This window comes from Piliocolobus tephrosceles, chromosome 11 (genome assembly GCF_002776525.5).
Source record: "Piliocolobus tephrosceles isolate RC106 chromosome 11, ASM277652v3, whole genome shotgun sequence".
Taxonomy (NCBI): Eukaryota; Metazoa; Chordata; class Mammalia; order Primates; family Cercopithecidae; genus Piliocolobus; species Piliocolobus tephrosceles.
The window spans coordinates 85,650,232-85,677,983 of NC_045444.1; positions in this window are offsets into that span (position 1 = coordinate 85,650,232).

A 27,752-nucleotide genomic window follows, 5' to 3' on the forward strand; every position below is an offset into this window, starting at 1 on the left:
GCAATATATGATCACAGGTCAATTTTGTTAATATATGAATATCTCTTAAAAGTCAAGAAGAAAAAAAAAAAAAAATCCCAGAATAAAAATAAACTAAAGGCATGAACAAGTAGTTAACCAAGCAGAAATACAAATTGCCAAAAAACATGAAAAAACAGTTTAACTTAACAAGTTATTTTAAAATGCTAGTTAATACTATATCGCGATTTTGTTTGTTTGTTTGTTTGTTTGGAGACAGGGTCTTGCTTTATTGTCCAGGCTGGAGTGCAGTAGAGCCATCATAGTTCACTGCAACTCTGAATTCCTGGGCTCAAGTGATCCTCCCACCTCAGCCTCCCAAACAGAAAGGACTACAGGCATGGACTGCCATGCCTGGCTATTTTTATTTTTACTTTTATTTTTATTTTTGTAGAGAATGACTTTCACTGTGTTGCTCAGGCTAGTCTCGAACTCCTGGCCTCAAGCAATCTTCCTGCCTCAGCCTCCCAAAGCATTGGGATTATAGACATAAGCCACAGGACCCAGCCATATATTGATTTTTTTTTTTTTTTTTTGCTTATTAGATTGGGGAAAATATGAAAAAGAATTATAAAGCCTCATGGGAATGTGACCAAATTTTCCCGGAAAGAAAACTGATGATAAAGATAAAAAGCTTTTAAGATGTGCTTTACTACCTTTCACACAGAACCATAAGTTTGTGATAGCAAGGAGTGTGAGGAAACTTGGATGTTTGTTATTAGAGTAATGGATAAGTCAAATGCAGGCATACAGTGGAATGCCATGTAGTAATTATAATAAATAAACTACATTTTCATATAACATGAATAAATATCAAAATCGATGTTTAAGTCTAATATGTAAGAAACAAAATGAGATTTTTAGGAGAGCATCATTTGCATAGATCACCAGTGTTGTTTTTGAACAGACACAGCTTGATGAATACCAACGGTTGTGTTACTTACATATATTAAATACACATGCACACAAAAAAAAAAATGTGAAAAAAAGCTCAACGGCCCGGCGCGGTGGCTTATACCTGTAATCCCACACTTTGGGAGGCTGAGGCGGGTGGATCACCTGAGGTCAGGAGTTTGAGAGGAGGCTAGCCAACATGGTGAAACCCTGTCTCTACTAAAAAAATACAAAAACAGGTGTGGTGGTGGGCACCTGTAATCCCAGCTACTCCAGAGACCGAGGCAGGAGAATTGTTTGAACCCAGGAGGCAGAGGTCGCAGTGAGCAGAGGTCAAGCCATTGCACTCCAGCCTGGGCAACAAGAGCAAGACTCCACAAAAAAAAAAAGAAGAAGAAGAAGGAGAAGGAGAAGGAGAAGGAGAAGGAGAAGAGGAAGAAGAAGAAGAAGAAGAAGAAAAGAAAAAAGAAAAAAATTTCAACATCACTGATCATTAGAGAAATGTAAATCAAAACCACAATGGATACCATCTCATGCCTGAATGGCAATTACAAAAAAGTCAAGAAACAACAGATGCTGGCGAGGCTGTGAAGAAATAAGAATGCTTTTATACTGTTGGTGGGAATGTAAATTAGTTCAACCATTGTGGAAGACAGTGTGGCGATTCCTCAAAGACCTAGAACCAGAAATACCATTTGACCCCGCAATCCCATTACTGGGTATACACTCAAAGGAATATAAATCATTCTATTATAAAGATACATGCAAACATATGTTCATTGCAGCACTATTCACAATAGCAAAGACATGAAATCAGCCCAAATGCCCATCAGTGATAGACTGGATAAAGAAAAATGTGATACATATACACCATGAAATACTATGTAGCCATAAATAGAATATTAATCATTCTATTATAAAGATACATGCACACATGTGTTCATTGCAGCACTATTCCCAATAGCAAAGACATGGAATCAACACAAATACCCATCAATGATAGTCTGGATAAAGAAAATGTGGTACATATACATCATGGAATACTATGCAGCCATAAACAGGAATGAGATCATGTCCTTTGCAGTGACATGGATGGAGCTGGAATCCATTATCCTCAGCAAACTAAAACAGGAACAGAAAACCAAGCACCACATGTTTTCACTCATAAGTGGGAGCTGAAGAATGAGAACACATGGGTACAGGGAGGGGAACAACACACACTAGGGTCTGTCAGGGGGTTGGGGGAAGCAGAACATCAGGATAAATAGATAATGCATGTGGGGCTTAATTCCTAGGTGATGGGTTGATAGGTGCACCAAACCACCATGTTACACATTTACCCTATGTAACAAACTTGCATGTCCTGCACATGTATCCTGGAACTTAAATAGAATAAAATTAAATTGTTAAAAAACACCACCATGCATTTTTCAAGGATATACAGATTTCTACATAGAAGAATGCACAATGAATTGAAATTGAAAGCCTGTATGTTAAATACACTACGTTGGGTACCTAGAAGAGAGAAAGATGGGGGATAAAGGGAGCAAAAATAACACAAAATAAATATAAGAGCAGTCTTGCATGGACTACTGAACCATGAACTGAAGTGTATGAGAAACGCACCTTTGGACAGCTAAGGTGCCTGTCTGTAACACCAGCAGTTGTACTTTAGCTAGAATCTGTGTAACACAATAACTAAAGAATCTCCATAGACTTTTTACTTCTAATAAAAGAAACTGAAGTGTAATACATTTTGCAATTATAAGTCCTAAACGTAAAGTTCGATGACTTCTTACATAGTGGACACACTCATGTAACCACCTCCCACATTGAAAAATAGAACATGTTCAACGCCTATAATCCTATGAGCCCCTACCAAGCCATATTGGCCCTCATCAAAAGCAACCACTATTCTGATTTCCCACACCATAGATTAGCTTTGTCTATTTTTTTTTTTGTTGTTGTTGTTGTTTTAAATTTAAGCCAGGTCTCACTCCATCTCCCAGGCTGGAACACAGTGGCGTGATCCCAATCTTAGGTCACTGTAACCTCCACCTCCCATGTTCAAGTGATTCTCGTGCCTCAACCTCCTGAGTAGCTGGGATTACAGGCACACGCCACCACATCTGATTAATTTTTGTATTTTTAGTAGAGATGGGGTTTCACCATATTGGCTAGGCTGGTCTCGAACTCCTGACCTCAAGTGATCCACCCAACTCAGCCTCCCAAAATGTTGGGATTACAGGCGTGAGCCACTGCGCCCGGCTAGCTTTGTCTATTTTTGACCTTCCAATAAAAGGAGTTCTGCAGTGTGTACTCTTCTGTGCCTCTTTCATTCTCTATTATGTTTGTGAGGATCAACTCATGTTCTAAAAGATTTACAATATTTCAATGCATAAATATACCATAATTTATCCATACTACAGTTGATAAACATTTAAGCTGATCTCAATTTTTCATTATTATGGATAAGGCTATATATGTATGAACATTCTTGTCCATGTCTTTTGGAACAAATGTTTGCTTTTCCTTTTGGAGAAGAAAAGAAGAATATCTAGGAAAAGAATAGTTAGGTCATAAGATTGTAGTTGATCAGCTTATGAAAATACTGACAAACAGGGGCTGGGCATGGTGGCTCACGCTTGTAATCCTAGCACCTTGGGAGGCCAAGGTGGGTGGATCACTTGAGGCCAGGAGTTTGAGAAAATACTGAGTTTTCCAAAATGATTGTACCAATTTTCACTTCCACCAGCAAAGGATGAGGGCTTCAGTTTCTACATCCTCACCAACACAGGAAATGCTAGTCTTTTGGATTTTAGCCATTCAGGTGGTTATCTTGTTCTCATTTTATTTTTTGTTTAAGTAATTTTTCTGAATTTCGTTTCCTTTTACATCTAAATTAGATCTCTTGGTCTAACACTTTCATCACTCTCTTAATAGTCCCAAGCTTCAGTGCCATTCCATCACACTTATTGATCAACCTCCCAAGTGCAGATCAACCATTCTGCCTTCTCTGCCTTATACAGCACCTACTGTTTATTGCTGGAGGAAATTATGCAGCAGTACAGACTTTCACCTCTAGGTATTGAGGGCCAACTTTAAGTGGGCTCTCCCTCCCTCCATCCTCGCCCCTACTGTCCCAGTCCAGACCATCCGGGACTCCAGTGCATGATCTGAGCAGACTCCTTTCTCTCCCTTAATCTTTTCTCTAGATGGATCTACCCCAAACATAAAGTGGTCACATTATTTCTTGAATTACTCTCTAAGAGCTCCCACTGTCTTCAGGATATAGTAAAATTCCTTTCAGATACTGTATAATATCACCAGTGTTGTTTTTGAACAGACAAAGCTTGATGAATGCCAATGGTTGTATCATTCTATCAACACTAAATGTTTATTAAACACTTCTATTTCTGATCCCAGAAGTGTAATTAGACCCATCCGCATAAAATGTGAAATATTTGAGCTAGATTTTATGGTTTAATTTTTTTTAAAATTTTTACCAGGACATAAAGGCTAGTTTTCATAACTTTTAAAATCTAATTTGCCACTTTGGGAGATCGAGGCAGGCAGATTGCCTGAGGCCAGGAGTTCAAGGCCAGCCTGACCAACACGGCAAAACTCTGTCTCTACTAAAAAATACAAAAATTAGCCAGGCATGTTGGTGCACACCTCTAATCCCAGCTACTTGGAAGGCTGAGGCAGGAGAATTGCTTGAACCTGGGAGGCAGAGGTGGCAGTGAGCCAAGATGATGCCATTGCACTCCAGTCTGGGTGAGAAGAGTGAGACTCCATCTCAAAAAATAATAATAATAATAATTTGCAACTGATAGGAAAGAAACACCATGGAGAAAGCATTGTAGGAAAGTTTAAAAATCAACTTTATTTATTTTATTTTATTTTATTTTTTGAGACAGAGTCTTGCTCTGTCACCCAGGCTAGAGAGCAATGGTGGGATCTCAACTCACTACAACCTCTGCTTCCCGGGTTCCAGTAATTCTCGTGCCTCAGCCTCTCAAGTAGCTGGCACTATAGGCATGTGCCACTAAGCCCGGCTAATTTTTTGTACTTTTTAGTAAAGACAGTGTTTCACTATGTTGGGCAGGCTGGTCTGGAACTCCTGGCCTCAAATGATCCACCTGCGTTGGGCTCCCAAAGCGCTAAGATTACAGGTGGAGCCACCACGCCCAGCCTTTTGTTTTTTTTTTTTTTCTTTTTTACTCACCACCTTAGTAATGAGGATAAAAATCAACTTTAAAAATGATTTAAGTTTTGATTTTTTATATTATTAAAGTAATATAATGGGAGCAAATAGTAGTCATATAAAAAGTATAAAGTCAAATGCAGTAATAATTATATAATAATAATTTCATTCAAGCAGTTACATACAGTGTAGATGTATGTTACATATGGTGTAGATGTATCTCTGAGGACACTTTCTCTTGCTACTCATAATCCAGGACTTGCATTGTTTAGCTTCTCTCCTAGCTTCCTTGCTTTGCTTGCTCTCATCTCATGTCCTTTGATTCAGTGCTTTCCCATCATTCCTTCACTCCTTGCTTTGTCTCCCTTTGCACCTTTTTTCTTATTTCTTTGGTTTCCCTCTTGACTTTCTTGTTTTCCTCTCTCTTCCCTTCACTCTCTCTTCATGTTCACTTGCTGTGCCCCTCACCTACCTCTGGGCTGCCTCTTACCTTGGTTTTTCTTGGCAGACAGGGCCCATGTCCTGATCCCTAACACAACCCCAGTCTAGCTCTGGGTTCCTATCTCAGAGTCCTGAGCCCCACTACCCGGAAATCCACCTTTCTTGTTAGGATTTAAAGACAGGTGGTTTGTTCCCTTGATGAGAGGACTTTTTAGCACTTTAGGACAAAGCAATTTGGCAGATGACCCTTGCAATATTCACATGGGTATTTGTGAATGGGAATAAAGAAAGAAACAGAGGTTTTAGCACCCAGTCCTCTCTCTTGTGGCTGAGGAAGGATTGTTCATTGCTCCATTCTCTTTATCTCCTTATATTCCTGTCTGGAACTTGAGACTAGGTTGCCCAGTATGGTCTGCTTTTCCATGAAAAGAGGCAACTCTGACTGCATTCATTCAAACTTTTATCAAAACTGTTTTGAGTGCCTGCTATGAACTGAAGACAAGTCCTTAGGAGTATTACAGCATGACAGTCCCTTGAGCAGGTCTGAGGCTTTTTCTGTTTAATAAATTGAACAGGCCTGCCTCTCCTCTAAATTCAATGTAACTAGCTTGGTGAATAGAATGGAGCCTTTCAACTAGCAACAGTGGAAATTCATCTCCCTGCATGCTTTCAGTCAGAGAAGAGAGAATGTTGACTTCATAAGGGTGGGATCTAGAAGTCTTCAGAGAATCCTTAGGACAGTTCCAGCACCACTTAGTTATTCCTCTTCCTCTCTACTTTTGGCTGACTCCTGAAAATGCTAGGCTTGGCTTCTTAAAAGTCATACTAGTTACCATCCCTTACATGAACCACTTATTCATTTAAATCTAACAAGGATGCAGTACAAAGATAATTTTTCACAACACTAAATATGTGTCATACTAACGCTGTAAGTTGTATTTGATTATATCTCGCAACTATGTTCTTCTATGCGTGGTCATTGGAGTTTTTGCATATGTAGAGTGTTCATGCACTGAAGTTTGAACAATTAGAGGAGATGCTGGTCTATAGGGCATTGGGTCATACAGATTCGAGAACAATAACCACAGAACAATATATTTTATACTCTTGGTTTGTTTCTCTGACAAGAAAGGCTTTAGGACTTAGGTCAAAAGAATAAATATGTACACTATCCCTTCTAGGCACAATTTGCTTGAGTAAGCAGCTAACAGAATAACTAGTCTCAGAGATAAAGAATCACTGTATGACTTGAGTATATATAATTATACAATGTGTATATATATATAGAAGAGAAAAAGGAGTGTGGAAACCAAAATTTAGTTGCTACCACAACTGTATCTGTTCTAAACTTTCATGCATCTTGAGTATTTTATCCTCAAAACTAGTTTTTATATTTGAATATGTAATTACTTCCATTTCTTTATGGTCTTGGAAGAATTTAAAAAATATATTTATTCATTGGAATCTATTATACAGAATTTTTAGATATTGTGAAAAAAAATTTCTATTTCTCCTTCATAAAGCAGCCTTAAAGTTTTTGTTTGCTTTTCATTTAATAAAATCTAAGGGGAAGATGAGCTGGGAGTTCAATCTCTGCTGAAGACCTACTGTGCTTCCTATGATGTTGAGCATTAGTGATAAAATGTTCTGGAATCTTTATATTACAATGGTTTTTAAAGCTTCTGGGGTCAAGGATTGAATCCTCAATGCATGGCCAGTTGACCCATCATGCGAAAGTGGTTCAGTAAATATTTATTGAATGAATGAATCTAAATTGTGCCATAGAACTGATTCATTTACTTAAGTGGCCAATCAAACCAGTTTACTCAGTCAATTTCATTGATTGATTTTGTGACCTTATTTAGATATAATCTTTAAACGGAAAGTCATAATGAGGGAAGGGATAGAAAAATTCCCATTGTTGTGTTGTAGTGAAAAAAAAAATGGTATAAAATATTTTATTAAGTTGAGTTGCATTTAAAAGGAAGATAAAAACTTTCAGGACTGTAAAAAAAAAATAAATAAATAAACTAAACTTTTGAATCCCTGAATAGTACTGGGGGTGGGTGGAAACTCTGAAGACAATAATTTAAAAACAAAAACAAACTAGTCCTTTAATTATAGCATAATTATCCAGATTTCAAACTGTGAATTCACTTTTGCTTTGGTCTTTTAAATAAATTATGCATGTTTTCCATATGGGGCCCCACACCAAAACTCCTTTTTAATCTGGGAAAACATTTCCAAAATCCAAGTTTGTATCCAAGCTCTGGGATATTAATTTGACTTTGGATTCTTCCATAAACTTTCCATGTTTAGAAATCTTTTTGAACTGTCCCTTGGGATACACATGTTTGTATTACACATATTCTATGTCTTTTAATAGTAACATTTAGGAATTCAGTAGGAAAAAAATAATGCCCTTGTAAATTTGATCTCTTTTGCAAACATAAGAACATGAAATGTTCTTTGGTTTACCCCCCACTAGGTTTACATTAATAAACCATCAATTGTAAGCTCAACCATCCAATTCCAAAAAAAGTCCAACTTCAATATTATAGGCTGTTTTATTCTGTTGTGCATTTAACAAAGGATTAAGGCATAATGCATTTTTAATTAACTGAAATATTAATGGCAAAAGGCTTTTAAGAGAAAATGTTTAAAGAATTACTCATCGTAAACATGGTTTCAATAGAATTTATTTATAAAGCTGGGTAGAGAACCAGGAAAGGATCATTAAAACTTAATTTTTTTCCCTCTAATATAAAATAGTTAACTTGAAGAACTTCATAGAAAACAGCAAAAAATGTGGGAGGACTCTTGGGGACTCTGAACTAATTAACAAGCACTGAGATTTTCTGCTATTTTGCCGAGTTTTTGTGAAACTGCTTAGAGTAAACGTGTAGAGCCTGAAGGGAGATTGTGTTCTGCCAGCCAGACTTCTTAATGGGCCTACACTCCATCATCATAAATGCCTTTCTTGGTAGCCACTCAGGCACCTGGAACTTGAGCTAATGAGATGATGAAGCGTAGCAGGGCAGGAATCACAGCACTGGTCAACCCTGTACTCGCTCACTTTTATTTCTACTGTCTACAATACACAAAACCAAGTCAAGATTTTATATACTGTCCTCGATAGCATCTCAACACTGACAAGGGACTGATTTTCATGGCTTTGAACATTTTTAAGTTAGTTCATTCAATTATGGTTGTGTTTGGCTTCATTTAACAGAAACCTGCCAACAGTGGCTTAAGCAATGAAGTTTTATGTTTCTCAAGTAAATAAGTCCAGAAGGAAGCATTACAGTCATTAAGAAAATCAACAGGGATTGAGGTTCCTTCTAGTTTTCTGCTCCATCTTCCATGGTGTTTGATTTTCATTATTACAAGATGGCTGCTCCATCTCTAGGCATCATACCTATATTCTCGTCTGGAAGAAGGAAGTGCACAGCACCAATGTGCATGGCAGCTGAAACTATTCCTTTTTAACAAGAAAAAATAACTTTCCTGCCAGGAGACTTCTGCTTATAGTGCACTGGCCAGAAATTTCTCACATGGGCCACCTTTAGTAAAAAGAGTTTCCTGATAAATTGAATCCTGTTCTGTTTTGTCACTTGGATTACCCCAATAAAATCATATCTCCCTTGGTAAGGAAGAAGGGAGGAAATAGATGACACTGGGTAGGTAAGTAGGAGCTGTTGTCATGCATGGACAACCACTGGTTATGGTGACCAAATATATTATCTGCATTATTTTTTACTTTGTATTGTATAGATACGGCCTTGATTATACCCTCCGATAATCAGATCTAAAAACATTTTATATCACAATAGCAAACTTTAGCTGTCAAATCCCCCATTCTTTCCCACAGACATCTCCAGAGCCTCACTGACTTCCCAGGTGTTTCCCATGGTGTTTGCAATAAAGGCAGAGAGTGGGAAGAATAGGACAAAAGAGGCCAGGCTTGGTGGCTCATGCCTATAATCCCAATACTTCGGGAGGACGAGGCAGGCAGATCACCTGAGGTCAGGAGTTCAGGACCAGCCTGGCCAACAGGGCAAAACCCCGTCTCTACTAAAAATACAAAAACAAATTAACCAGGTGTGGTGGCACATGCCTGTAATTCCAGCTACTCGGGAGGCTGAGACAGATGAATCACTGGAAACTGGAAGGTGGAGGTTCCAGTGAGCTAAGATTATGCCACTGCACTTCAGCCTGGGTGATAGAGGGAGATTCCATCTTAAAAAAAAAAAAAAAGAAAAAGAAAAAGAAAAAAAGAATAGGTCAAAAACATGGTTTTGGCAGATTTGTCGTAGTCATATTTTTCACTCACATGATCTGAGTCCCATCTCATTTGGGTACAAAGTTTTTTTTTGTGTGTATTCCTTATTGCTGGTGTTGGTTTTTTTTAACCAACTAGAATAGCTATTAGATAATTTTGTTTTAACTTTTATTTCAAGTTCAGGGGTACATGTATGGTTTTGTTATATAGGTAAACTCATATCATTTGTGGGGGTTTGTTGTACAGGTTATTTCATCACCCAGGTACTAAGCCTAGTGCCCAATAGTTATTTTTTTCTGCTCCTCTCCCTCCTGCCACTTTCCAACCTCAAGTAGGCCCCAGTATCTGTTGTTCCTTTCTTGGGCACAAAAATTTAAAAGCTGATGATCACGCATTCCCAATTTCTGCCTAATTATGTTTCTGAATTAAATTAGAAAGCCTTATTTATTCCTCACTATTTTTATATCAGGCAAACCCACAATACTTGATGTGAGAATAAATGACCTAGATTAGGGTCTGCAAACTAGAGCCAAATCTGTCCAGATGAATTTTTGCAAATAAAATTTTCTTAGAATATGGCTACACCTATTCCTTTATGTACAGTGATGGCTGCTTTCACAGTACAAAGGCAGAATTGGGTAGTTGTGACAGAGACCATCTAGCCTATAAGACCTAAAATACTTACTGTATGGCGTTATATAGAAAAAGTTTGTTGATCCTTATCTAGACAATCAATAAATTAAAATGAGCAAGTTTCATATTGTGTGAGTATCACTTCCTTCTAAACATGTGACAAATACTTTCTATTTTATACCTTTATACTTTCTCATTCTGCTTTATACCTGGACCTAACTGTCCAGCAACAGAAGCAAAGGACTCTGGTGCAGAGATCTTTGAAGGGGTTGACAAAAGTAATGAAAAGTAAAGCACAGGGATTAATTTATCAGGTAGTCTTGAATGGGTGACATAATAAAGTGAGAAGCTTTGGAAAGTTGAAACTATCTGTATCAATTACAGAGTTTGCTTGTTTGTTTGTTTGTTTGTTTTCAAGATGGGGTTTCATTCTTGTGTTGCCCTGGCTGGAGTGCAGTGGCACAATCTTGACTCACTGCAACCTATGCCTCCTGGGTTCGAGTGATTCTCCTGCCTCAGCCTCATGAGTAGCTGGGATTATAGTTGCACGCCACCATGCCTAGCTAATTTTTGCATTTTTAGTAAAGATGGGGTTTCACCATGTTGGCCAGCTGGTCTCAAACTCCTAACCTCAGGTGATCCACCCACCTCAGCCTCCCAAAGTGCTGGGATTAGAGAAGTAAGTCACCATGCCCAGCCATTTTTTATAGTCCTCATTTATAGATTAGTAATGTAACCCAGAGTAAAACCATTTTTCAAGATGGTAAAGACCTAAATTTTAGGATAATAACATCAAAATAAAATTCAACCAAAGGAAAAGAATTTAGCTTTTCCCCACAACTGCAGGCAAAGTCAAATATTTCCTCCACCAGGCTCCTAGAACATTTTGACAATAGTGCTATAGTTATTTGTCTAAACATTTTTCTCTTCCACTGGTTCACTATGGGGGACACTGGCTAATTGAGATTTTTATCTCCACTGGTCAACAAGGTGCATGGAAAGTGCTCAAAACATGATTTTTAACAAAAGAATTAACAATTAATTTGAGGTTTGAAATCTTATTTTAGTGGTTTATGGATAATACGAAAGAGGTAGATTACAAAATAATATACAACCAAGGATTAACTTTGCCTTGAGAGGTTTGGCCTTTGTCCCTGACTTCTAGGGGTCAGTCTCTAAGCACTTGGAATGTTTTGCCTGATAAGAGCATTCTTGTTTTCTTAAGGCCTTGGGCCATGCCACATAGTCCATTCTAACAATGTGGTTTATGGTGGGGGGCCCTTTAGTCATACATTATCAGCTTAAATGCTGGAGGGTCTGAGGCTAAGTTCAGTGAGACAGCCAGTCAACAAGGTAAATGTGACTGAGTCCTAATAAAAACACTGGACACCAAAGCTCAGGTGAGCTTCCTTAGTTGGCAGTGCTCCATGTGTTACCACATATAGTTGCTGGAAGAAATAGGCACTGTTGCACAGCTTCACTGGGAGAGGACAACTGGAAGTTTCACCTGGAACTACCCTGGATCTTGCCCTATACATGTCTTCCCTTGGAATCTGTACCTTTGTGCTATAATAAACTGCAACTGTAAATATAACAGTTTTTCTCAATTCTGTGAGCCCTGGTGAATTTCTGAACCTACAGATGGTCTTGGGGATGCCTGAACTTGCAGTTGGTCTCAAAAGCGATGTGGCCTTGAGGACTTCCCAATTTTGTAAATAATAACACCTGAGAGTTGATAAACACTCTCTATATACAAGAGATGGAAACATGGGTTGCTTCATTAAATTCTTAGACTAAGTCTATGAGTCTGGTACTATTTTTATCATCTTTTTATAGATGAAGAAATTAAGAATTTAAGACCGAATACCTCATCAAAAATTCAAGGGGATGGAGATGGCTCCAAGTTCAAGCTCCTAACTTCAGAGCCCATGATCCATCCATCCACCCTGAAAGACTGTGCTCCTTCCTTCATGGTGTGAAGGAGGGCAGCTATGATTAACCTCCACTTAGGTCTCTGTACTTTCCATCCGTGGGACAGGAGCCACAAGTGGGAGTTTCTGGGGAACCACTAGATTCTGAGCAAGGTATGATCCTTGATTTTGACAGCTCTATTTTTCTCATTGCCCCTAAAAGCTTCTGTAACAAAATAACTCTCCCTAATTAATTGTCTCTGGGGGTTTCCTCCTTTGCAAAAATGCACCAGACCTTTAGAAAGCTGGTTTCATTCTTAGTACATAAGCATGCCAAAAAGTGAAGTGAAGAGTTTGTCTATGCAGGCTGGGAAAACGGGAAACCAGGAAACCGAGAGTCATTCAGTGAAGGCTTGATGAGGAGAGATGATTATTCTCTTTTCCCTTTGGTAACTTCAAAATCATAGGAGGTGAAGAGGAAATGAGAAACAACAGGAATCTCCCAGCCTGGCCCTCAATGCAGTAGTGTGGAGGTAGTGCTGATGATTGAGCCACCTGGAGCAGATTGGCCAAGGATACCAAAAACTTTCCTCTCAAAGACTGCCAGCTCAGACCTATTGCATGCAAATGACACAGGCAGTGGCTGCTATAGGTATACTGTTGGGAGAGGAGTTTAGTTAACCTTTCCATTCCTACTCTGGGAAGCCAGTGATGTCTGGTCCCAGCACATGAGTCAGAGGCAAGTTCATGTGGCCCAGAGTCTAAGTATATCACAGAAACATGAAAACAGCTCTTCTAAGAGTCAATTTCAGCAGCACTCAGATTCCTAAAGTAATTACTCTACAAATATTTAGGTTGGGATACTAAGATTCAGTTTAATAATTCTTTCATTCTTCCTTATGTCAAGCACAATGAAATTTTTTTTTTTTTTTTTTTTTTTTTTTTTTTTTTTTTTTTTTTTTTTGAGACAGGGTCTTACTCTGTCACCTAGACTGGAGTACAGTTGTGCAATTGTGGCATACTGCAGCTTTGACCTCCCAGGTTCAAACAATCCTCCTGCCTCAGCCTCCCAAGTGGCTGGGACTACAGGTGTGCACCACCACACCTGGCTAATTTTTAAAGTTTTTGTACAGATAGGGTCCTCCTATATTGTCCAGGCTGGTCTTGAACTCCTGGGCTCAAGTGATCCTCCTGCCTTGGTCTCCCAAAGTGCTGGGATTAGACGGGTGAGTCACCATACCTGGCCACAGTGAATCTTACATTACCTACAACTAAACAACAGATTGAAAACAAAAGGACAAAATTAACTACTATTTCAGGTAACCTAAAAAGCAAAATTTAGAGACTCTAACTTTTCTCTCCATTTACAGATATAATTCACTCGTTGGTCAAATGGGTTTCTCCTCTGTTGTCAATCCAATTCAAATACTGGACATTTTAGAGTATAAATCCATAGGGCAAATGTCCAACGTCAACCTGCCTGAGCTGAAATTGGATATTTGGTCTCTGTTTTTTCCTGAATGGATCTTTTCTAGCTAACCAGGAAAAAGGTCTTTGATTTATTAGAACTGGGCCTGTCAAAAAAGCCAAGCAGCCACCACAGAGCTTGGCTCACACTAGAGATTGCCCCAAGAATGGAGGAGTTTGGAAGTTCTCATCAAATTAGCTTCCTGTGGACAAACACTTTGCCTTGAGCCATCCTTTAAGATGTTAGAAGGATGTGTAGTCTTATTTTTGTTATCCCTGAGAGCTGTTTGTTCAGTTGCATCTGCCCAGAGCTATGGGTTTGTCAGTCCCACCGCTAGTGTGGCTGCCTTTTTTTCATATTCCAGAAACCTGAAGTTGTAGAAGCATCATTCACTGACTCTTCCAAATGCCCATGGGGTGGTATCAGTCTAAGTCCATGGTATCTCTGTGTCAAACTCCTGATTTCTTGATATTTTTTGAATTATATTTTAAACTCATACACATCTTTCAAAATGGCATAATTTCATTAAGGACAATTTGAAATGACAGTGGCCATTTTGGAGGACTTTTCATAGGAACAGAAAAAGAAACAGGATCTTAGCTATCCGTTGGTCTTTATTTTTATTTTTACTTTTTTTTTAAGAAGGAGTCTTGCTCTGTTGCCTAGCCTGAAGTACAGTGGCAAAATCATAGCTCACTGCAGCCTCAAACTCTTGAGCTCAAGTAATCCTCCTGCCTCAGCCTCTCTAGTAGCTAAGACTACAGGCACACACTACCATGCCTGGTTAATTTTTTATTTTTGTTGAGAGAGGGTCTCACTATGTTGCCTAAGCTGGTCTTGAACTCCTGGCCTCAAGTGGTCTTCCAAAGTGCTGGGATTACAGGCGTGAGCCACGGTGCCTACTCTATAGACTGCATTTTTCTAAAAAAAAATTATGTAATATTACTCTCAAAATGATTTCCTGGACAAATTTAACCAATTTAATAATTTTTGGTTTAAAAAAGCTGCTGTATGTTTCTCCCCTGATTTTGCTACTATGTTAAAACTGCTAGCAAAATATACTAGTTTAAGCTAATCTTTATTTTCATTTAAAAAATTCAAATTCTAATTTGAATTTCCTAAATTTCCTCTATTGGTTTTGCTAGTCCCTCCTTTAAGATTATAAAATTGAAATTTCTATGTTCCAGTAAATTGTATCATAATAGATAATGTGTTTAGGAAAATAGATAAATGTATATAATGCTACGAAACATAAGTTTTGTCAAGAACTTGAATGTAAAATCTTAAATGAATATTATTTTGAGTTAATTGATAATCTTTGGATACTTGAGCACACGATTTTAATGTATCTGTGCTGCTATTTGATATATCATAGAGTGCCCTTCAATTAACAGGCTTAAAAGATTTACAAATGCCTTTGGTTTATGTTAATATATCTATGTTTTATTTATTTATGTATTTATTTGAGACAGGGTCTCACTCTCTTGCCCAGGCTGGAGTGGAGTGGCATGATCTTGGCTCATTACAACCTCCTCCTACCAAGCTCAGACAATCCTCCTGCCTCAGCCTCCTGAGTAGCTGGGATCACAGGTGCATGCCAATATGCCCTGCTAATTTTCTGTATTTTTGGTAGAGATGAGGTTTTGCAACGTTGCCCAGGCTAATCTCAAACGCCATAGCTCAAGTACTCAGCCGATCTCAGCCCCCTAAAGTGCTGGGATTACAGGCCAAAAGAATTTTTTATTTTTAAGTGAGTAGCAGTGTGAGATGTTTCTCTAGAATAATGGATACATTTGGTTTAGTATACAAAAAAGATAATTTTATCTTAAAAGTATCTGATTGTGTCAGAACAAAATAAGTGATAATAAAATTTAAATGTTAGAATAATAAATGTAGGAGATCTCTCTTGAAAAGTGAACTTTATTTGTTTGAGATTATAACATCTATAAAGAAGGAGTTGAAAAAATATATTAGAAAGTTTTGACCAACTTGTTTAAATATGATGGGTTCATTTAAAAGATAAAAATTTTTATAGATCTTTATGTGCAAATTTGAGTGAACTACAATGGGATTTTTTTTCTGTTAAAAATGCATAAGTTCAAGGTTGAGAATTAGAGTAAAAAAAATTAGTCTGTTATTTTGTGCCCAGATAATTCAATTGGTTCTTTTAACTCTCTTTGTTATTGACATACTTTTATGGACATATTGACAACCCTTTGAAAGGCTTTTACTTTAGAAAAAGTTAAGGTTCTTTGTGATGACTATGTTGGTCTGTTCTTGCATTGCTATAAAGAAACACCTGAGACTGGGTAATTTATAAGGAAAGGGGGTTTAATTGACTCACTGTTCTGCAGGCTGTATAGGAAGCATGGTGCTGGTATCTGCTCTGCTTCTGGGGAGGCCTCAGGAAAACTTAACAATCATGGCGGAAGGTGAAGGGGGACCAGGAGTAAGAGAGAGAGCAAGGGGAGAGGTGCTAAACATATTTCAACAACCAGATCTCACTATCATGAAAACAGCACCAAAAGGATGGTGCTAAACCATTCATGAGAACTCCACCTCCAGGATCCAATCACCTCCCACCAGACCCTGCCTCCAGCATTGTGGACTACAATTCAACATGAGATTTGGGTAGGCACACAGATCTAAACTATATCAAGAACCTTCACTAACTGCTGTGTTTTAAAACTACTGTCAGTAATTATTTCTTGCCTTAAGCATATCTTGCCTCCTGTGACAACTCTTCTTGATTTTGTCTTTTTCAAACTTCGAAACTTAGAAACAAATTTAGAGTAATAAAAATATGTATAATAGGAGGGGATCATTATGGCAGATGGGAGACAGGACTAGATTGCAGCTCCAGACAGATCAGCTTGCTGAAGCTTGCACTGTGATTTTTAGCTACAGATCAGCAGCAAGAACAAACCAGCAATCCTGAGAGGACCCACAGACCCTTTGAAGCAAGTGGACTGCTCCTGCAGAACCTGAGAGATACCCCAAATACTGTGAGTGCCCCAGCTGAGAAAGTGGGAAAGGAAGATCCTCCTCTCCCAAACACACACCCCAGTGGAGAAGCTGAAGGTCTGTTTGTGGGAGAAGTTTCCAACTTTACCTGGAGCTGACCCAATTTAGAGAGCTGAGTGAAACACAGGGGTAGAGGAAGCAGCAGAAAGGCCCTGGAAGCTAGCTTCAGCCCCTAGCAGACCTTTCCTGCCTGGCACCACAGAGATACATCAGGAGGGTAACCAGAGGAGCAGGGGTTATAACTCCACAAGGAGAAGGAAATCTCTAACTGAACTTAGTAACAAATGAATGGGGCGAGAAGCTGCCTTGCCAGAACTCTGGGGGCAGCGCAAATCTGGTGTGTAGACTCTATAGGTGGGGGAAGAACAAAACTCTTCAGTTTGCATGGAGGCTGGGTGAGGCCTGTGACTGCCGGCTTTCCCCCACTGCCCTGACAACCTGCATGATTCAGTGGAGGCAGCCATAATCCTCCTAGGTACACAATTCCAGTGACTTGGGAATCTCACCCCCACCCCCTACAGCAGCCACAGCAAGACCTGCTCAAGGAGATTCTGAGCACAGACACGCCTAGCCCTGTCCCCACCTGATGGTCCATTCCTACCCACTTTGGTAGTGAGAGACAAGGGACATGTAATCTTGGGAGTTCTAGGGCCCCACCCACTGCCAGTCCCTCTGCACACTACTATAGCTGATGCTTTCTGGAAAGCATCACCTCCTGACAGGAGGCCAACCAGCACAAAAATAGAGCATTAAACCACCAAAGCTAAGAACCCTCACAGAGACCACTGCATGCCCCCTGCCACCTCCATCAGAACAGGTGCTGGTATCCATGACCAAGAGACCCATAGACGGTTCACATCAGAGGACTCTGTGCAGACAACTCCCAATACCAGCCTAGAGCTGGGTAGACTCACTGGGTGGCTAGACCCAGAAGAGAGACAACAATCACTGCAGTTAGGCTAACAGGAAGCCACATTCATAGGAAAAGGGGGAGAGTAGTACATCAAGGGAACACCCAGTGGGACAAAAAAAATCTGAGCAACAGCCTTCAGCCCTAGACCATCCCTCTGACAGAGGGTACCCAAATGATAAGGAACAAGAAAACCAACTCTGGTAATATGACAAAACAAGATTCTTCAACACTCCCTAGAAATTGCACTATTTCACCAGCAATGGATCCAAACCAAGAACAAATTCCTGATTTACCTGAAAAAGAATTCAGGAGGTTAGTTATTAAACTAATCAGGAGGGACCAGAGAAAAGTGAAGCCCAATGCAGGGAAATTTAAAAAATGATACAAGAAGTGAAGGGAGAAATATTCAAGGAAATAAATACCTTAGAGGAAAAAAAAAAATTCAGAAAACTTTGGATACACTTTTAGAAATGTGAAATGCTTTGGAGAGTCTCAGCAATAAGAAAATATAAACAAAGTCTCCAAGAAGTCTGGGATTATGTTAAATGAGCAAACTTAAGAATAACAGTGTTCCTGAGGAAGAAGATAATTCTAAAAGCTTGGAAAACATATTCGGGGGAATAATCAAGGAAAACTTCCCTAGCCTTGCTAGATACCTAGAAATCCAAATACAAGAAGCACAAAGGACACCTGGAAAATTCATCTCAAAAAGATCTTCACCTAGGCACATTGTCATCAAGTTATCTAAAGTTAAGATGAAGGAATCTTAAGAGCCATGAGAGACAGAAGTAACATGTAATCTATAAAGAAAAAAACTATCAGATTAATAGCAGATTTCTCAGCAGAAACCCTCACAAGCTAGAAGGGATTGGTGCCCTATCTTCAGCCTCCACAAACAAAACAATTATCAGCCAACAATTTTGGACCCAGACTAAGCATCATATATGAAGGAAAGATACAGTCATTTTCAGATAAGCAAATGCTGAGAGAATTCGCCATTACCAAGTTACCACTACAAGAACTCCTAAAAGGAGCTCTAAATACTGAAACAAATCCTGGAAACACATCAAAACAGAACCTCTTTAAAGCATAAATCACACAAGACCTACAAAACAAAAATACAACTTAAAAAACAAAAACAAAAAACAAAAAAACAAAGTACACAGGCAACAAAGAGCATGATGAATACAATGGTACCTCACATTTCAATACTAACATTGAATGTAAATGGCCTAAATGCTCCACTTAAAAGATATAGAACCTCAGAATGGATAAGAACTCACCAACCAACTATCTGCTGCCTTCAGGAGACTCACCTAGGACATAAGGACTCACATAAACTTGAAGGGATGGAAAAAGGCATTTCATGCAAATGGACACAAAAAGCAAGCAGGGGTAGCTATTCTTATGTCAGACAAAACAAACTTTAAAGCAACAGTAGTTAAGAGAGACAAAGAGGAACATTATATACGGTAAAAGGCCTTGTCCAACAGGAAAATATCACAATCCTAAACATATTTCCACCTAACACTGGAGCTCCCAAATTTATAAAGTAATTACTAATAGACCTAAGAAATGAGATAGACAGCAATACAACAATAACAGGGGACCTCAATACTCTACTGAGAGCACTAGACAGGTTATCAAGACAGAAAGCCAACAAAGAAACAATGGATTTAAACTATACCTTGGAACAAATGGACTTAACAGATACATACAGAACAATTCATCCAACAATAATAGAATATGCATTCTATTCAACAGCACATGAAACTTTTTCCAAGATAGACCACACAATAGGCCAAAAACGAGCATCAATAAATTTAAGAAAATTGAAATTACATCAAGTACCACAGTGGAATAAAACTTGGAAACCAACTCCAAAAGGAACCTTCAGAACCATGCAAATACATGGAAATTAAATAACTTGCTTCTGAATGAGCACTGAGTCAAAAACGAAAACAAGGTGGAAATTTAAAAATTCTTCAAACTGAATGACAATAATGACACAACCTATCAAAACCTCTGGGATTTTGCAAAGGTGATGCTAAGAGGAAAGTTCATAGCCCTAAATGCCTACATCAAAACGACTGAAAGTGCACAAACTGACATTCTAAGGTCACACCTCAAGGAACTAGAGAAACAAGTACAAACCAAACCCAAACCCAGCAGAAGAAAGGAAATAACCAAGATCAGAGCAGAACTAAATGAAATTAAAACAAAATAAAATATAAAAGTTAAATGGGCCCGGTGCAGTGGCTCACGCCTGTAATCCCAGCACTTTGGGAGGCCAAGGCAGGCAGATCACCTGAGGTCGGGAGTTTGAGACCAGCCTGACCAACGTGGAGAAACCCCATCTCTACTAAAAATACAAAATTAGCTGGGTGTGTTGGCACATGCCTGTAATCCCAGCTACTCAGGAGGCTGAGGCAGGAGAATCACTTCAACCTGGGAGGTGGAGGTGGAGGTTAGCCGAGATTGCACCATTGCACTCCAGCCTGGGCAATAAGAGCAAAACTCTGTTAAAAAAAAAAAAAAAAAAAAGATAAATGAAACAAAAAGTTGGTTCTTTGAAAAGATAAATATAATTGATGACCATTAGCAAGATTAACCAAGAAAAGAAGAGAGAAAGAAATTCAAATAACCTCACTAAGAAATGAAACAGGAGATATTACAACTGATACCACTGAAATACAAAAGATCATTCATGGCTACTATGCACGCCTTTATGTACATGAACTAGAAAACCTAGGAGAGATGGATAAATTCCTGGAAAAATACAACCCTCCTAACTTAAATCAGGAATTAGATGCCCTGAACAAACCAATAACAAGGAGTGAGATTGAAATGGTAATTAAAAAATGATATGATCATTTACCTTGAAAACCCTAAGGACTCCTCCAGAAAGCTCCTAGAACTGATAAAAGAATTCAGCAAAGTTTCCGGATACAAGATTAATGTACACAAATCAGTAGCTCTTCTATACGCCAACAGTGACCAAGTGCAGAACTAAATCAAGAACTCAACCCCTTTTACAATAATAGCTGCAAATAAAATAAAATACTTAGGAATATACCTAAACAAGGAGTTGAAAGACCTTCACAAGGAAAACTACAAAACACTGCTGAAAGAAATTATAGATGACACAAACAAATGGAAACACATTCCATGCTCATGGATGGATAGAATCAATATTGTGAAAATGGCCACACTGCCAAAAGCAATCTACAAATTCAATGCAATTCCCATCAAAATACCACCATCATTCTTCACAGAATTAGAAGAAACAATTCTAAAATTCACATGGAACAAAAAAGAGCCCACATAGCCAAAGACTAAGCAAAAAGGACAAATCTAGAGGCATCACACTACCTGATTTCAAACTATACTATAAGGACATAGTCACTGAAACAGCATGGTACTGTTATAAAAATAGGCACATAGACCAATGGAATAGAATAGAGAACCCAGAAGTAACCCAAACACTTACAGCCAACTGAACTAACTCTTGGAAAAGGCAAACAAAAACATAAAGTAGAAAAAGGACACCCTTTTCAACAAATGGTGCTGGGATAATTGGCAAGCCACATGTAGGAGAATGAAACTGGATTCTCATCTCTCAATTTACACAAAAATCAACTCAAGATGGATTAAGACTTAAACCTAAGATCTGAAACTATAAAAATTCTAGAAGATAACATTGGAAAAACCCTTCTAGACATTGGCTTAGGCAAGGATTTCATGACCAAGAACCCAAAAGCAAATGCAATAAAAACAAAGATAAATAGTTGGGACCTAATTAAACTTAAGAGCTTTTGCATGGCAAAAGGAACAGTCAGCAGAATAAACAGACAACCAACGAAGTGGGAGAAAATCTTCACAATCTACATATCTGACAAATGACTAATGTCTAGAATCTACAATGAACTCAAACAAATCAGTAAGCAAAAAACAATCCAATAAAAATTGGGCTAAGGCCAACAAACATATAAAAAGATACTCAACATCACTAATGATCAGGGAAATGTAAATCAAAACTGCAATGCAATACTACCTTACTCCTGCAAGAATGGTCATAATCACAAAATCAATAAACAGTAGATGTTGGTGAGGATGCGGTGAACAGGGAATACTTCTGCACTTCTTGTGGGAATGTAAACTAGTACAGCCACTATGGAAAACACTGTAGAGATTCCTTAAAGAACTAAAAGTAGAACTACCATTTGATCCAGCAATCCCACTACTGGGTGTCTACTCGGAGGAAAAGAAGTTGTTATTTGAAAAAGATACTTGCGCACACATGTTTATAGCAGCACAATTCACAATAGCAAAATCTTGGAACCAACCCAAATACTCATCAACCAACAAGTGGATAAACTGTGATATATATATATATATCATCAGATATATCATCAGATATATATATCTGATGGAATACTATGCAGCCATAAAAAGGAATCAATAAACAGCATTTGCAGTAACCTGGATGAGACTGGAAACTATTACCCTAAGTGAAGTAACTCAGGAATGGAAAACCAGACATTGCATGTTCTCACTGATATGTGGGAGCTAGCTATGAGGATGCAAAGGCATAAGAATGATACAATGAACTTTGGGGGCTTGGGAGGAAGAGAGAGAGGAGGGCAAGGGGTAAAAGACTACAAATAAAGTGCAGTGTACACTGCTCAGGTGATGGGTGCACCAAAATCTCACAAATCACCACTAAAGAATTTATTCATGTAAACAAATACCACCTATACCCCCAATAACTTCTGGAAAATAAATAAATAAATAAAAATTTTAATAATAGCTCTTATCCCCTAAAATAACTTTGGGTTTCCTAAATGAATACAGGTAACATAAAGATTTGCTCCTTTACTTTATAAATGGAAGGATAACAGGAATAACTAGACTTGTTTGCCATTCTCTAAATTGTAATTAACTCAAGACTATTATGAGAGCTTCTTTCTTTACCAAACTTAGGATAAATTTCTTTTTAACTGACAAATTTAAAGAAAAGTTCAATATTTCTATGTTAATTATGTATAAATAAAATGCATCACTATGAAGATTTCTCAATTATTGTATGTTCTGCATGTTAAAGAAAACACAGTCATACAGATACATGTAAAATCTATACAAAGATTTTTGTCTCCAGATTTAATATGTAGTATCTGTAGTGTGTGTGTGTGTGTGTGTATGTGTATATATATATATATATATATATATATATTTCTTTTTTTTTTTTTTTTGAGACGGAGTCTCACTCTGTCTCCCGGGCTGGAGTGCAGTGGCCGGATCTCAGCTCACTGCAAGCTCCGCCTCCCGGGTTTACGCCATTCTCCTGCCTCAGCCTCCCGAGTAGCTGGGACTACAGGTGCCCGCCACCTCGCCCGGCTAGTTTTTTGTATTTTTTAGTAGAGACAGGGTTTCACCGTGTTAGCCAGGATGGTCTCGATCTCCTGACCTCATGATCCGCCCGTCTCGGCCTCCCAAAGTGCTGGGATTACAGGCTTGAGCCACCACGCCTGGCCTTGTAGTATACATTTTTCAATAAATTGAAGGCCTAGAGATTTATCACTGTCCTCACTACCTGTATTATATTCTTCCTAGGATAACCATTGACTAAATACTTACAAGTTAATTTTATGTGATGCCTCAATAGAGAATTTTACTCTTCTCCAATCTAATACTGTAGTTTAATATAATACATTGGCAAGATATTTTTATTCTTTCCACCAAAAGATATGATTAGACTTCCATGCCTGCCACCTAATCAGGCTCCATATGATATTAACCAGATGATCAGAAACTTTTGAAAGATGATCAGGTGGCTCATGCCTGTAATCCCTGTGCTCAAACACTTTGGGAGGCTGAGGCATGAGTATCACTTGAGCCCAGGAGTTCAAGACCAACCTGTGCCACATAGCAAAACCTCATCTCTTAAAAAAAGAAAGATGATCAGATAAAGACTTCATTTAAACCTCATCAGAGGAGACTTTTTCATAGACTATTAACAACTAACATAGCAGTAAGAATCCAATGATACATGTTTCCCAGAGAAGACATCATCCGTTCTCCAACAGTAAAAATTTTAAAAACTGTACTTAATAGAAACATTAATCTGAGGGTCTCTATAGAGTCTCCTAAAGCCAATGGTCCACAGAACAGATGATAGCGAATTCAAGATCCTTGGAACAAACAGATGACTGCATATGGTCAGGTTTGGTTCAAGACCATCCCTCCCCAGCAAAACCAGAGGCCAGAAGCCACTGGTCTTGTGCTTCTTTGCACATTTTGTTCTTTATTCTCTGAGCCTTCTTTTTCCCTCTTCCTGGTTCTGGTATTTCAATTGTTAGTAGACACCTCTGTCCCTCGCTCATGCCAAGACCCTTATATAATTTTCAGCTAGTGGATACTTACAGTGACTGACGTCTTCAGTCACTGACAAAGTTATACAACTCATAGCTCAACGAAAATTTTTTTTTAAAAAAACTAGATCATTTAAGAAATCTCAAAATACAGTCGTTTGTGGGACACTTGGGTCATATTTCAACCATTGATTATAATCTTTGTATCCGTGTTTGTCTCCATGATAGCTGCCAAATGCATGAGCTCCAATCTTAACTGTTGCTGCCTGCCCACTGTCATACTAGATGATTCAACAAATAACCATTCAACAAAAATAACTAGAAGGTATAATGCTTATTGTTACCAAAACAACTACCTTACAAATGTTCAAATCTTTTTAATAGATTCAGGCATTATAAACACAGGTGCAAAACTAAATAGACGGTATTTCCTGAAGAAAGTGATTACAAGAAAATGATAAATGACCATACTAGCAGTTGGGCTGTGGCAGAAATGGCAGAGATACTGAGAAGTGAAACAGAAGCCGTTACTTTCAAAGCTTCAAAACAGATAAACTGCACTGGACTAAACCAAGTCCTCTTAGTTTCTAGGCTTAAACTTTCTTTTTTTTTGAGCTGGAGTCTTGCTCTGTCACCCAGGTTGGAGTGCAATCTTGGCTCACTGCAACCTCTGCCTCCCAGGTTTAAGTGATTCTCCTGCCCCAGCCTCCCTAGTGTCTGGGATTACAGGCATGCTCCACCAAGCCCAGCTAATTTTTGTATTTTAAGTATAGACAGGGTTTCACCATGTTGGCCATGTTGGTCTCGAACTCCTAATCTCAAGTGATCTGCTTGCCTCAGCCTCCCAAAGTGTGGGGATCACAGGGGTGAGCCACTGCGCGTAGCCTCTGGGCTCAAACTTTTTAAACAGGACCTATTCAGATCTGTATGTAATGAGAAAAGACCACAGACAAACTGACCTAATAAACAGTAACTGCACAGGCTAATGTGGCTGAAGATCAGATACTGTTCCAGCAATTTGCCTGATCAAGGCCATCCTTTGACTAATCCAAACCTCCAAAGGTTGTAAGAACCATTCACTAACTCCTGGGCTGTTGAAATGCCACAGAGATCCTCTAGAGTGCCTTCTCCCTTATGCACCAAGATAAAAGAATGTTGACTTCAGGTGTGTCCCTGATGGTCTTTGCCTGGCAGGCTTTAAAAATATTACATAATTGGTATTATTTCTATTCCCATATTTCAGATTTTATTGAAAATATTATCTTATAGAAGCACTGTCCAACAGAAATTTCTCTGATGATGGAAATAGTCTATAATCTGCAGAGTCCTTCACAGTAGCTGCTAGCTACATATGACCATTGAGTACTTGAAACATGACTAGTGTGACAGAGGAGCTGAGGTTTTCATTTTGTTTCATTTTAACTAATGTAAATCTAAATAACCACATGTGACTAGAGGCTATAATATTGGACAATGCAGTCTTAAAAGCATGTACCATTCCTGACCCTGGTTCAAGCAATTTTCCTGCCTCAGCCTCCCGAGTAGCTGGGATTACAGGCATGTGCCACCGTGCCTGGCTAATTTTTTGTATTTTTAGTAGAAACGGAGTCTCACTGTGTTAGCCAGGCTGGGCAAAGCCACTGCGGCCAGACTGCCTCTCTAGATTCCTCCTCTCTGGGTAGGGCATCTCTGAAAAAAAGGCGGCAGCCCCAGTCAGGGACTTATAGATAAAACCCCCATCTCCCTGAGACAGAACACCTGGGGGAAGGGGCGGCTGTGGGTGCAGCTTCAGCAGACTTAAACGTCCCTGCCTGACAGCTCTGAAGAAAGCAGTAGGTCTCCCAACACAGTGTTCGAGCTCTGCGAAGGGTCAGACTGCCTCCTGAAGTGAGTCCCTAACCCTGTGTATCCTGACTGGGAGACACCTCCCAGTAGGGACCTACAGACACCTCATACACAAGAGCTCTGGCACTTAAGTGTCCTAGTGGGTATTTTAAATGGAGAGTTAGTAGACTGTGAACCAAAGTCTGCTTAAGTTGGCACTGTCATAAACCAGAAGTCCCAATATTGCTGGAATGTTGATTGCAATGCTTGATGGTATAGCAAGAATGTCTATTGCTGAGGTGAATTGTTTTAGAACATTGATTCTCAATCTTGATTGTGCATTAGAATCACCTGAGGAGCTTTTAAAATTCCAAATGCCAGACCACATAATTCAGAATTTCTGAGGGTGGGACTCTGGCATTAATATATTTTACAGTGCCCTAGATGATTTCAATGGACAGCCAAAGACAACACTCATTTTTAATGAGTGGTTTAACACAACTAATGATTACATGCTACAAATAGAATGAAATACTTCTCATTTAAGTCAAAAGGATAGTAATACTAAACCTTACTTTGTGACTTCCTGGCACTTTGCAATATCTTCAGTCCCACAGCATTTCTATGAGGTAGACAGTATTATTCTTATTTGTCATTGGAAAAAACTGAGTAATTGATTAGGGATCTGAACTTTAAAACCCTTGCTTATTAAAAAATGTATTAATATATTTTACTGCTTCCACAAAGTCAGCTGAATCACTGATAAAGTCTTAATGCCATCAAGAATTAACATTCTGAACATTTATGGTCTCTTATTCAGGACTTCTCTTTAAAGAAAATTGATTCATTTTGACATATATTAGAGGGCATCATCATTTATCAATGAAAAAAGTTTAATTTAATGTACTCTCATTTTAAGCAGTATTTTGCTTTTCATTAATGAGTACTAATTACTGCAGATATGCATTTACAGTCAACTGGTTATTCTGTCTAAACACCATTTTTAATTGATTTACCAATCTTGTCCTTGTGTACCTTAGGTTAAAAAGAAAATATTTAAACTCTGAATAAAACTATAATATAATACATAAAGTTCAAGATTCTATATAGAATAAGGAAAATAGATGTTATGGAGAAAAGATAAATGAAAACAGATAATTAGGCTGAGAATTGCCAGTAAGTTTCTGTGCACCATAATAGAGTGCTCTGTGAAGTCATGCTAAACCTTGCTCTACATTGAGAGAATCTCCTCTATTTTCTGACCATGAATTAAATCCAGCAAATACTTATTGATTACTTTGACCAAGGCATAGCAAAGAGGAAATTATCCATCATGATCTTTTACATTAAGTAAAACTAAATGCAAAGCTATTTCCCATAGTACCAGATGCAGCAACGCCAGATATACTTGAAGGGCATTTTTTAATCTTGTATTTGTTTGAGAAATTCCGCTGGGTCTTGCATCTCAGCTTTACATAGCAGATGCTACAGATCCTGAAACTGTCTCCACATTAGCTAAAATGCAGAGATTTTGAGGTCTGATGGGAGTTTGCATTGGTACATTGTCAATATCCTTGAATGTGGAGCAGGCATATCTATATAGCACAAAACAAAATACAGTGGTTAAGAGTCCAGACTTCAGTGCCAAATGGCATGGAATCAAACCCCAACTCTCTCAACTGTGACACTTTGGGAAAATTTGTTAGAATTCCTTGTACCTGGGAGGGGGGAGGGGGGAGGGATTGCATTGGGGAGTTATACCTGATA